This window comes from Schistocerca serialis, chromosome 11 (genome assembly GCF_023864345.2).
Source record: "Schistocerca serialis cubense isolate TAMUIC-IGC-003099 chromosome 11, iqSchSeri2.2, whole genome shotgun sequence".
NCBI lineage: Eukaryota > Metazoa > Arthropoda > Insecta > Orthoptera > Acrididae > Schistocerca > Schistocerca serialis.
Genome location: NC_064648.1, coordinates 209,002,924 through 209,015,379, shown reverse-complemented (window position 1 = coordinate 209,015,379; position 12,456 = coordinate 209,002,924). Strand labels below are relative to the sequence as shown.

General features: G+C 47.2%; 1 pseudogene; it reads right to left on the bottom strand.

The window, feature by feature from the left end:
* Nucleotides 1–7,024: 7,024 nt before the first annotated feature.
* On the bottom strand, nucleotides 7,025–7,142 carry LOC126427466 (5S ribosomal RNA; annotated as a pseudogene).
* Nucleotides 7,143–12,456: the final 5,314 nt, after the last annotated feature.

The window sequence follows — 12,456 nt, the reverse complement described above, 5'->3', positions numbered from 1 at the left end:
GGTGAGGCGGCCAGTCTGTGGATGGTTTTCAGGCGGTTTTCCATCTGCCTCGGCGAATGCGGGCTGGTTACCCCTTATTCTGCCTCAGCTACACTATGTCGGCGATTGCTGCGCAAACACTGTCTCCACGCACGCGTACACCACCATTACTCTACGACGCAAACATTTGGGGTTACACTCGTCTGGTGTTAGACGTTCCCTGAGGGGGAGGGAGGGGGGGGGGGTCCACTGGGGGCCGAACCGCACAGTAACCCTGAAAGAGTGGTCCGGTGAAGTGGACTGGGGTAGTCGTCGTGGGGTTGTGGACCACTGCGGCTGCAGTGGGGACGGAGCCTCTCCGTCGTTTCTAGGTCCCCGGTTAAAATACAATACAACCTTCAGCGTCGCCTGTCATGATTCTACTGCATTCGAATACCCTTGGCTTCAGTTTTGTAGCCTTCATGTCATGACGACTTTTCGAGACAATATCCATTCCGTTCAACTGCTTGTCCATAGCGTTAGCCATCTGTGACAGAATTACAATACCATCTGCAAACATCAAAGCTTTTATTTCTTCTTCCCCTGAACTTAAAGTCCGTTTCCAAATCCTTCCTTGGTTTCCTTTGCTGGCACTCACTGCACGGCAGTTAGGTGTTGTAGATACACAATATATACTAGTGCGGTTCGAAGTCAGCAGCAGCACAAAAAAAATGGTTCAAATGGCTCTGAGCACTGTGGGACTTAACCTTAGTACCTCCAGTCAAGTGACCCGTCAACATTCTGTAAGCCAGAGTACAATTATGTGTATCCTGCATGACAACCGCTACTATCCCTATCACCTGGAAGACATGGCACGTGGTCAGAGGAACTGTCATAGGTTCAAATGTGTGTGAAATCTTACGGGACTTGACTGCTAACGTCTCAAGTCCCTAAGCTTACACACTACTTAACCTAAATTATCCTAAGGACAAACACACACACACACCCGTGTCCGAGGGAGGACTCGAACCTCCGCCGGGACCACCCGCACAGTCCATGACTGCAGTGCCTCAGACCGCTCGGCTAATCCTGCGCGGCGAACTGTCATTGGTCAGCACCATCTAGCGTGGCAACGAGGCATTTCCTGACACATGTTCATAGGACTTCCCTTCTTACATTTCCAGCCAGGAATTCGTCCTTGCAGTTCATGGTTTTATTAATGTTCACCCAGCAGATGAGTTAGGATGTCTTTTCTGAAGGTAATTGTCTGGAGTATAGCCAAGTATGGAAATGAAATGTGCGTGATGAACGATAAAGAAATTTGTGGCACGACCCGACTAGGAGAAGGCTCTATGGGACCTAACATCTGTGGTCATCAGTCCCCTAGAGCTTAGAACTACTTAAACCTAACTAACCTAAGGACATCACACACATCCATGCCCGAGGCAGGATTCGAACCTGCGACCGTAGTAGTCGCGCGACTAGGAGAAGGCATCGGTTGATAATACACATTTTGAGACACCAAGGGATCATCAATTTAGTAGTCAGGAGAACTCTTGAGGGTAAAAATCGTAGAGGGCTCCGAATGCATAGCTGAGTGGTAACGTGCTTGCCTATCATGCAGTGGGTTCGATTCCCGGCCAGGTTGGAGAGCGCTCTGCCGGTGGATTGGGTGTTGTGTTGTCCTCATCATCATTATCTCATCCTCATCGACGCGCAGGTCGCCGAATCTGGCATCACGTAAGACCTAGAGACCTACAACACGACGGCCGAACTTCCCCGGACGGGGCCTCCCGGCCAACAATGCCATGCGATCATTTCATTTCATTGTAGAGGGAGGTTCACATGGTTGAAATGGCTCTAAATACAATGGGACTTAACCTATGACGTCATCAGTCCCCTAGACTTAGAACTACTTAAACCTAATCAACCAAGGACATCACACAGACATCTATGCCCGAGGCAGGATTCGAACTAGCGACCGTAGCAGCAGCGCAGCTCCGGACTCAAGCGCCTAGAATCGCTCGGTCACAGAAGCCGGCTGTAGGCTGCAGTAGTTATTGGAGATGAAGAGGCTTGCACAGTATACGGTACCTGTGGTGAGTTGCATCATACCAGTCTTCGCATTGAAGACCATAACAACAACAACAGCAGCAACAACAACAAATAAAAGTGTTCGGTTAAACTTCCTCATCTGTGTGTATAAGTTTCACCAAACAAGTTTTCGGACGTTCTGTATGTGCTTCTGCGCCGGCTGCTGTGGCCGAGCGGTTCTAGGCGCTTCAGTCCCGAACCGCGCTGCTGCTACGGTCGCAGGTTCGAATCCTGCCTCGGGCATGGGTGTGTGTGATGTCCATAGGTTAGTTAGGTTTACGTAGTTCTAAGTCTAGGGGACTGATGACCTCAGAAGTTAAGTCCCATAGTGCTCAGAGCCATTTGAACCATTTTTGGTGCTTCCTCTTGACCATTCCGATTTGCTTGGCCATACACAAACACCCTCTCGCCTTGTTCCCGACAGGAATACCGGACCATTCTGCTGCTTACAGTACGGTGCGTCAATCACACAGCCTGCGACACTCAAGGGACACAGCACGTGGTCAGAGGAACTGTTATTCGTCAGCGCCATCTACCTTGTACACACAAGGGTTTCCCGGGAGCATAGTTCAGCTGATTAAGAGTTATCTCACGAATAGGACGTCAAAGTAGAAACTGCCACTTCCACCAGAAGGCGTATTCGTGCCGGGGTGCCACAGGGATCGGTCCTGGGGCCCGTATTGTACAGTTTGTACACTGCGGACACTCCAACGGCCCCCCTGGTGCACACCGCGCAGTACGCTGACGATACAGCCTTCTAAACGAGAAACGCGAACAAGGACCTGGTCATCCGTAGGCTACAAAAGGTTTTAGATGACACAGAAACTTGGGCCCGTCGCTGGCGCATCACTATCAACTCTGAGAAGACGCAGGCAATGCTCATTACCCGCAGGTTCGGAAGGCGCGATCCTCCTCAACGTCCCCCCCTCCACCTTCACCTAAATGGAACCCAACTCCCCTGGCGCAGAACCGCCAAGTACCTTGTCGTAACTTTGGACTCTCGTCTTACGTGGAAACCCCACATAGACGAGGTCCACAGGAAGGTCTGCGCCAGAATGTCCATCCTATACCCTATCCTGAACACAAACAGCTCCCTTCCCTGCCCAGTAGCAGTAAATGTCTACCAGGCCCTGATCCGGCCGGTAATGGAGTATGCGTGCCCAGTCTGGGGATACGCGGCAAAGCAGCACCTGGACAAACTCCAGAGGCTGCAGAACCGCGCCCTCAGAAGGGCACTGCGTCTACCTCTTGGATTCCCCACAGACGACCTGCACGCCGCAGCCGAAATCCCACTCCTGAGAGAGCGTTTCCAGGATCTGGCAAGGGCCTTCTATGAGGGTTCTTCCAGATCCGGAAACGCACTCATCCACTCCCTAGGTCGGTACGACATGTCCCGCGATAAGTACAAGCGCCCTATGACGATCTTCGACGACTAAGTCGAAGAGGAAATCCCAACACCCAATCCCTAATCCTGTTCCTTCCCACATAACACCAATCTTTTCGCCTACCTCAGGCAAGTACCAGACACACTCACAACAATCATCACATTATCACAGACACCATAAAAACTATAGAAAAATCACACACACACGTTCACGGGGGAGTAAAAGCCGAAAGGCTACAAACTCCCCCTCACACTTCCCCAAAGAGGGGAAAGCAATAGATGAGAGCAGCAGCAGCTACCGTGGGAACGAGGCATTTCTGGACATATGTTCAGAGAACCTTTTATCCTCCATTTCCTGTCAGGAATGAGATCCTGCAGTTTGTGGGTTTTATTAATGTGGCCCTGTATATTCGATGTTAACAAATTTCTCTTCTTCAGAAACGCTTTCCTTGCCAGTGCCGGTAAACGTTTTATATCCTCTCTACTTCGACCATCTTCAGTTATTTTGCTCCCCAAATAGCAAAACTCATCTACTACTTTCAGTGTCTCACTTCCTAATCTAATTCCCTCAGCATCACCCGATTTAATTCGACTACATTCCATCAGCTTTCTTTTGTTATTATTGATGTGCATCTTGCATCCTCCTTTCAAGACACTGTCCATTCCATTCAAAGTCATTTCCGTCTTTGACAGAATTACAATGTCATCGGCAGACTTCAAAGTTTTTATTTCTCCTTCCTGAACTTCAGTTTCTTATCCACATTGTTCTTTGTTTTCGTTTATTGCTTGCTCAATGTACTGACTGAATAACATCGGGATTGGTTACAATCATATCTCATTCTCTAAGGAACTAATAGTCAGAAATCAATATTGGTTTTCTTTCTGAGACAAGCAGCCCACACATTACAGCTACAACTTCGAAGTGGCGACCTCCAATCGAAGTACACACATACATCATCATCCATTGTTAGGACTGAACAGCTCTAGATTGAAAGCCATTTGCTCGCACTGCCTTCAAAGACTGTATGTGGCATCCAGATTGCGCAGAATAGAACCCGCCCACAGATATATTTCGTGCCCCTTAAAGTAGGCAACATGGCAGGTGATACTGTAAGCTAGGTTGCATATCTTAAGGTGCACGAAATATTTTCTGGGCCAGTTTTATTTTGTCCCCCATGTAGCAGCGGTGTGAGTCTTGCTCCACCAGTACTGTGCACAATGCGTTGTTGATAGTGTGCATATCACGAGCAAGCTTTTTCACCTGATGAATCTTCTTTGCACACGATCCAAAGGCGTTTGACGGCGATCCTCGCAAGGAAAAAAAAAAAAAAAAAAAAAAAAAAAAAAAAAAAAAAAAAAAAAAAAAAAAAAATCACAACCCAACATGACTAAGAGTGTCAGTCGAAGCTACTGATCGTCAAAATAAAACCTCTGTCACTTTTGAATTGAGTAGCAAAGACTTTCGACATTTCAGGAACCAAATTAGAGTTTCCTAAACTTAATTATCCTCTGCGTTGGTCTCAGATTCGTGATCACAGCAGCGCACTGCAATGTCTCCATCCAAGCTGTTTGGCCCCTCCACCAACTCTACTCAACAGCTTGGCGTGAACCACTTTGCTGGTTGGTCATTTAGAACGAAGCAGATGGCACACGCAGTGCGTAGAGGGAGACCATGAGATGAAGACAATTAGCACGTTCAGCTGCGTGTGTGCTTCAGTAGTTACGCAAAGGTGGAGGCGCTTCCATAGGACGGATTAACGTGGAGAGAGCTAATCAGTTTCCACAACATCAACAAGATAGCACCCCCTTTAAGGGGAGATTTTAAATTATATACTTACAAAGTTAAATTTCTCAATTTTAGGTACATTTATCTCGTGAACGGTTCATGATAATGCTATAAAATTTTAATGGCTGGTGGAGGAGGAGTCTCTTTCCACTGACCTATTTTAGTAGATAAGTCGCCTGCATAATTTACTTTCTAGAGAATTTTTTGCAAATTGTAAAATTTTTTCCACATATTTAAGCTTTATTAATTCATAATTTGATCCGCCAGATTAGCCAAGAGCGGTAATGCTCTGCTTTCTGGTCTCGGGTAGGTGCGCTGGCCCGGAATCGAATCCGGCTGGCGGATTAATGACGAGAGCCGGTGTGCCGGCCAGCCTGGATGTGGTTTCCAGGTGGTTTTCCACATCCTACCAGGTGAATACCAATCTGGTTCCCACGTCTCACCTCAGTTACAGGCCTTGCAGACATCTGAAACATGTTCAAAATATTTCATGATTTACACTAGACGCAGACAGCTAGGGTACACTGATTCCATCCCAGTGTGCCAGCCAGCCTGAATGTGGTTTTTAGGCGGTTTTCCACATCCCACTAGGTGAATACCAGGCTGGTCCCCACATTCCACATCACTTGCACAACTCAAACATTTGAAACACGTTCGCACTATTTCATGGTTTACACTACAAGCAGACAGCTGGGGTGCATTGATTCCATCCCAGGGGCTAAAGGGTGGTGCCACAAAGAGCATCCAGCCACCCCTTCAAATTAACCTTGCCAATTCCACTTGTAAACAACACCGACCCTGCGAAAACTGCGCGACAACGGCGCAAGCAAAAAGAAAGAAAAATGCATCATTGGTGTTCAGCCCAGTTTCTGTATGTTGTGTAAGTTTCACTGTCCTGCGACGGTACGTTCCTGAAAAAAAAATCATTAAAAAAATAAAATGTCAGGAATCCGGCTTTAAAGATTAACATAGTTTGTTTCTGACCTTAGAACATCCCTGCACCATATCCCGGGCCATCTGCATTTTCTTCATCCTCCCTGGCTCTCGCAGCATTCCTTGAGTGCATTCTTGCCTTCCTAGCTATCAAGGTCACTTCATAATCTACTTTTTTCACATGGACAGCATCCAATTCAGAACTTGCCATTACCATATTTTCCCCAGGTATTATGACTAACTTTTGAAGTAGCCTAACTCCCCCGACATTGCCACCATTAAATGAAAGAACTGCATCATAAACACCCAAATTCAATGTATCTTTACCTACAAATATTTAGGAATTCTGGACCATATGACACTGTTAAATGATTCATTTGGGTTTTGGAAGGACAAGGAACAAGTGAATGCAGCACACGAATAAGGCAGCCAACTGTGAGCACGAGATATTTTCAAAAATCAGTAAATTAGGTTACTGTTCAAGAAGTTGGCAGAAGACAAGAGGGGGGGCGTGGCAACATGTGCTGCCCTTAAAGTAAATGACTACTTAATGCCTTTCAATGGCTAAAATATCCATAGAACACACATTTCTCTAGTAAAATACACTCCAACGAATGTTTATCACAATTTTTTTTTATATTTTGCCCTCTAAAAACTTAACTGCCTCCGAACAGGCCTTGAGAGGCCCAACGGTACCGACCGGTCGCCGTGTCATCCTCAGACCACAGGCGTCACTGGATGCGAATATGGAGGGGCGTGTGGTCAGCACACCGCTCTCCCGGCCGTATGTCAGTTTACGAGACCGGAGCCGCTACTTCTCAGTCAAGTAGCCCCTCAGTTTGCCTCACAAGGGCTGAGTGCACCCCGCTTGCCAACAGCGCTCGGCAGACCAGATGGTCACCCATCCAAGTGCTAGCCCAGCCCGACAGCGCTTAACTTCGGTGATCTGACGGGAACTGGTGTTACCATTGCGGCAAGGCCGTTGGCACATTTTGCCCCCTGCGAAGCTACAATTGCCCCTTAATACACGTAAATGAGCTATGTTTGTTTTTACACTAGAGACCAACATCACCCAATTTACTATCTAATATAAATTAGGATATTAAATGAAACAAGTTTATTGTTACCAGTCACCGTTATATTTATTTCCACGACGCGTTTCAAAGGTTTAAACCTCCATCATCAGGTGGATTTACATTAGGTAGCATAACATTTGTGTGTGTGTGTGTGTGGTGTTAGGAGTTTTTGGAGGAACGTGTGGCACTGTCTCCAGTTGTCGCAGGTTCCTTTCGCTGCGTAACACATTACATGTATACTGTCATATTTGTAAACAAATGTCATACTAAATAATGTAAATCCACCCGATGATGGAGGTTTAAATCTTTGAAACGCGTCGTGGAAATAAATAAAACGGTGAATGGTAACAGTAAACTTGTTGTTTCATTTAATGTCAACAGTCACGATAAAGCCTAACCTAAAATGTTCGCATTTAAAGTAAATTAGGATAATTACATAAAAGAGCAACGCCGCGTTATAGGCTTATAATTACTCAGGCGAACAGTGATGATGAATGAAGCTTCACTGTCATCGGCAGTGCGACGGAAAAAAAATCAAACAACTGTACATTATGAAGTAGGACCCTCACCCCGCAATAGACTGAAGCATCTAATTGCTGCCATTGTCGAGGGGATCCTGTGAGTGCCGCAACTTCGCGAGTGAAAGTGCGTCTTACGGCCGTGGTGCAGACGTACCGACCTCATAATACACACTTACACACCCTGTCCCGGCCTATTCGTTCCGTTCAGTTAGACGTTAGACAGAGCGTTTCACGCCGAGTTTTCGCTGCAAGTATTCACTTCGTGGAGCCGCGCAGGGAAAGTGGCGGTCATTACGGAGTCGTTAGGTTTCCCAGCATGGAGGCTCGCCACGCTTCATCACACCCGCCACACAGCCTTACTGAAGCACGCCGACCGCATAAGGTCCCAGCAACCGTGCACACCTGAAGACCTGTATAGCGAAAGCCCGGCCATTCATTTCCCTCTCCGGTTACCGTCTTCCGCAGCTAGTGACTGGTTCGAGTCGCCAAGCTTCCGGCCTTACTGGGCACTCCTGCGGCCTGTGTAGCAGTAGTACAAGGATATTGGCCATGTCGTGCCATAACAATTTAAGAACGGCAAAGTAGCACACACTGGTGTCCAAAATTAGAGCAAGAAATAGAAATTTGGCTACGTCGACTTTTTGCCACAAAATAGTATAAACATGTGATTGAAAAGTACACTACTGGCGATTAAAATTGCTACACCACGAAGATGACGTGCTACAGATGCGAAACTTAACCGACAAGAAGAAGATGCTGTGATATGCAAATGATTAGCTTTTCAGAGCATTCACACAAGGTTGGCGCCGGTGGCGATACCTACAACGTGCTGACATGAGGAAAGTTTCCAACCGATTTCTCATACACAAACTCCAGTTGACCGGCGTTGCCTGGTGAAACGTTGTTGTGATGCCTCGTGTAAGGAGGAGAAATGCGTACCATCACGTTTCCGACTTTGATAAACGTCGGATTGTGCCCCATAGCGATTGCGGTTTATCGTATGGCGACATTACTGCTCGCGCTGGTCGAGATATAATGACTGTTAGCAGAATATGGAATCGCTGGGTTCAGGAGGGTAATACGGAACGCCGTGCTGGATCCCAACGGCCTCGTATCACTAGCAGTCGAGATGACAGGCATCTTATCCGCACGGCTGTAACGGATCGTGCAGCCACGTCTCGATCCCTTAGTCAGCAGACGGGGACGTTTGCAAGACAACAACCATCTGCACGAACAGTTCGACGACGTTTGCAGCAGCATGGACTATCAGCTAGGAGACCGTGGCTGCGGTTACCCTTGACGCTGCATCACAGACAGGAGCGCCTGCGATGGTGTACTCGACGACGAACCTGGGTGCACGAATGGAAAAACGTCATTTTTTTCGGATGAATCCAGGTTCTGTTTACAGTATCATGATGGTCGCATCCGTGTTTGGCGACATCGCGGTGGACGCCCATTGGAAGTGTGTATTCGCCATCGCCATACTGGCGTATCACCCGGCGTGATGGTATGGGGTGCCATTGGTTACACGTCTCGGTCACCTCTTGTTCGCATTGACGGCACTTTGAACATTGGACGTTACATCTCAGATGTGTTACGACCCGTGGCTCAACCCTTCATTCGATCCCTGCGAAACGCTACATTTCAGCAGAATAATGCACGACCGCACGTTGCAAGACCTGTACGGTCCTTTCTGGATACAGAAAATGTCCGACTGCTGCCCTGGTCAGCACATTCTCCAGATCTCTCACCAATTGAAAACGTCTGATCAATGGTGGCCGAGCAACTGGCTCGTCAGAATACGCCAGTCACTACTCTTGACGAACTGTGGTATCGTGTTGAAGCTGCATGGGCAGCTGTACCTGTACACGCCATCCAAGCTCTGTTTGACTCAATGCCCAGGTGTATCAAGGCCGTTATTACGGCCAGAGGTGGTTGTTCTGGGTACTGATTTCTCGGGATCTATGCACCCAAATTGCGTGAAAATGTAATGACATGTCAGTTATAGTATAATATATTTGTCGAATGAATACCCGTGTATCATCTGCATTTCTTGTTGGTGTTGCAATTTGAATGACCAGTAGTGTAGAAACGATGTAAAGAATTCAGAACGTAACAATTGCAACATGCATAACGGTAGACAAAAATGTTGTTCGTTTTTCTTGAACTTCACGCATTTGCACACTTATTCTGACAACTATCTAATGTGCTCAGCATGTGGTGTGACCACCTCTGGCAACAATACAGGCATGGCAACGGGGGCGTAGCCCGTGAGTGATGTCATCAGTCTTACGTTGAGCCAAAACGGCCATTCTTTGAGCACACAGCTGCTCGCAAGTCTTGGACAAGATTGGATGGGATTGATTTGGGAGAAGAGAGCAAACAGTGAAGTCATCGGTCTCATTGATTATGGAAGGATGGGGAAGGAAGTCGGCCTTGCGCTCTCAAAGGAACCATCCCGGCATTTGCCTGAAGCGATTACGGGAAATCAAGGAAAACCTAAATCCCGGATGGCCCGACGCGGGATTGAACCGTCGTCCTCCCGAATGCGAGTCCATTGTGCTAACCACTGCACCACCTCGGTCACTGCAAGTCTTGGAGAGTTTTAAATGTTCAAATGGCTCTGAGCACTTAACATCTGAGGTCATCAGTCCCCTAGAACTTAGAACTACTTAAACCTAACTGACCTAAGGACATCACACACATCCATGCCCGAGGTAGGATTCGAACCCGCGACTGTAGCGCCTAGAAGCGCTCGGCCACCCCGGCCAGCAAACCGTCTCTCCATTGCATCCTAGACATGCTCCGTGAGATTCAAATCGGGAGAGCGAGCAGAGCACGCCATGCGCGTAATATCTTCCGTTTCCAAGAAAACGTCAACCATCTATGCTCCATGAGGTCGAGCGTTATCGTCCATCATTAAGAAGTCTAGGCTCACAGCACCTCGCAACAACCGCACATGAAACCCGAAAATCTCGCCACGATACCTGACATCAGTTAAACATTGCCGATTCACCTGAACAGTTCCATGAAGAGGGGTTCGATTGTTAAACATAATCCCTGCCCACACGATTAGCGCTCATCCTCGATATCGACCTCTTTCCGCATTGTTTGGGTCCCGTAATCGTGTTCCACGTTCCCTCAAGATGCGAATCCATAGAGAATCATCCTCCAGACTATATCGGGACTCATGAACCATGGACCTTGCCGTTGGTGGGGAGACTTGCGTGCCTCAGCGATACAGCTAGCCGTACCGTAAGTGCAACCACAACGGAGGGGTATCTGTTGAGAGGCCAGACAAACATGTGTGGTTCCTGAAGAGGGGCAGCAGACTTTTCAGTAGTTGCAGGGGCAACAGTCTGGATGATTGACTGATCTGGCCCTGTAACACTAACCAAAATGGCCTTTCTGTGCTGGTACTGCGAACGGCTGAAAGCAAGAGGAAACTACAGCCGTAATTCTGTATCCAGAAAGGACCGTACAAGACTTGCAACGTGCGGTCGTGCATTATCCTGCTGAAATGTAGCGTTTCGGAGGGATCGAATGAAGGGTTGAGCCACGGGTCGTAACACATCTGAGATGTAACGTCCACTGTTCAAAGTGCCGTCAATGCGAACAAGAGGTGACCGAGGTGTGTAACCAATGGCACCCGATACCATCACGCCGGGTGATACGCCAGTATGGCGATGGCGAATAAGTCACGGCTGCAAAATACTAACGCGAATTCTTTACAATTTTTTCGTAGTTCCACACAACTTCTTCCGGTTTTCTCGATTGATCTGTATTCAGTTTTTCAAGGCCTATCCACTGTGCCAAATTATAACTAAATCTGAGGGGGGTGCGATGGGGAGGTTCCCTTGTGAGTAACGTCCCTCTGTAAGTTGTGTAAGTTTCATTGCTCTATGATGGTTAATTCCTAAAAAAAATTGTACCTAATTATTAAAAAAGCAAAATTTCAGGAAGATTGTATAAAATGTGTCGATCCGTCAACAATCGTATAAACTGTGTTTCATGCATGTTTCTGACACGATGATAAGAACTTACCTACGAAATTGTACCACTGTGCGATGCATATTTCTCCAGATATGATGTCATAAACATTGAGATGCCTCAAAAACCTCAACGTTTCCAATAAGGCGTTTGAAACTGTTTTATACATTTTTGCAGTAAACACATGGTGTGTCGTGGGGCGATAACTCTGTTTTTAAAATAATTGAAAAGTCACGATCGTTTCGCCGGCCGTGGTGGCCGTGCGGTTCTAGGCGCTCCAGTCCGGAGCCGCGCTGCTGCTACGGTCGCAGGTTCGAATCCTGCCTCGGGCATGGGTGTGTGTGATGTCCTTAGGTTAGTTAGGTTTAAGTAGTTCTAAGTTCTAGGGAACTGATGACCACAGCAGTTGAGTCCCATAGTGCTCAGAACCATTTGAACCATTTGAATCACGATCGCTTCAATATCGTTTACTAGATGTCCGATTTCAGCACTATGAAGGTGCCATCACCAGATCTGTGAAGGTGTAACAGGTTTGAGGGAGGGCTTACATGAGTCAACTATACACATTACAATTATTACAGAACCACCTACCTGAAACGTGGATTAACATTCATAAAACCATATGGACATCATGACGTATGAGGCAGACCATCGGATAAACATCATTGCCACAACCAATAAAAAATAATAAAAAACTGCTCTCATGGTCGTTCT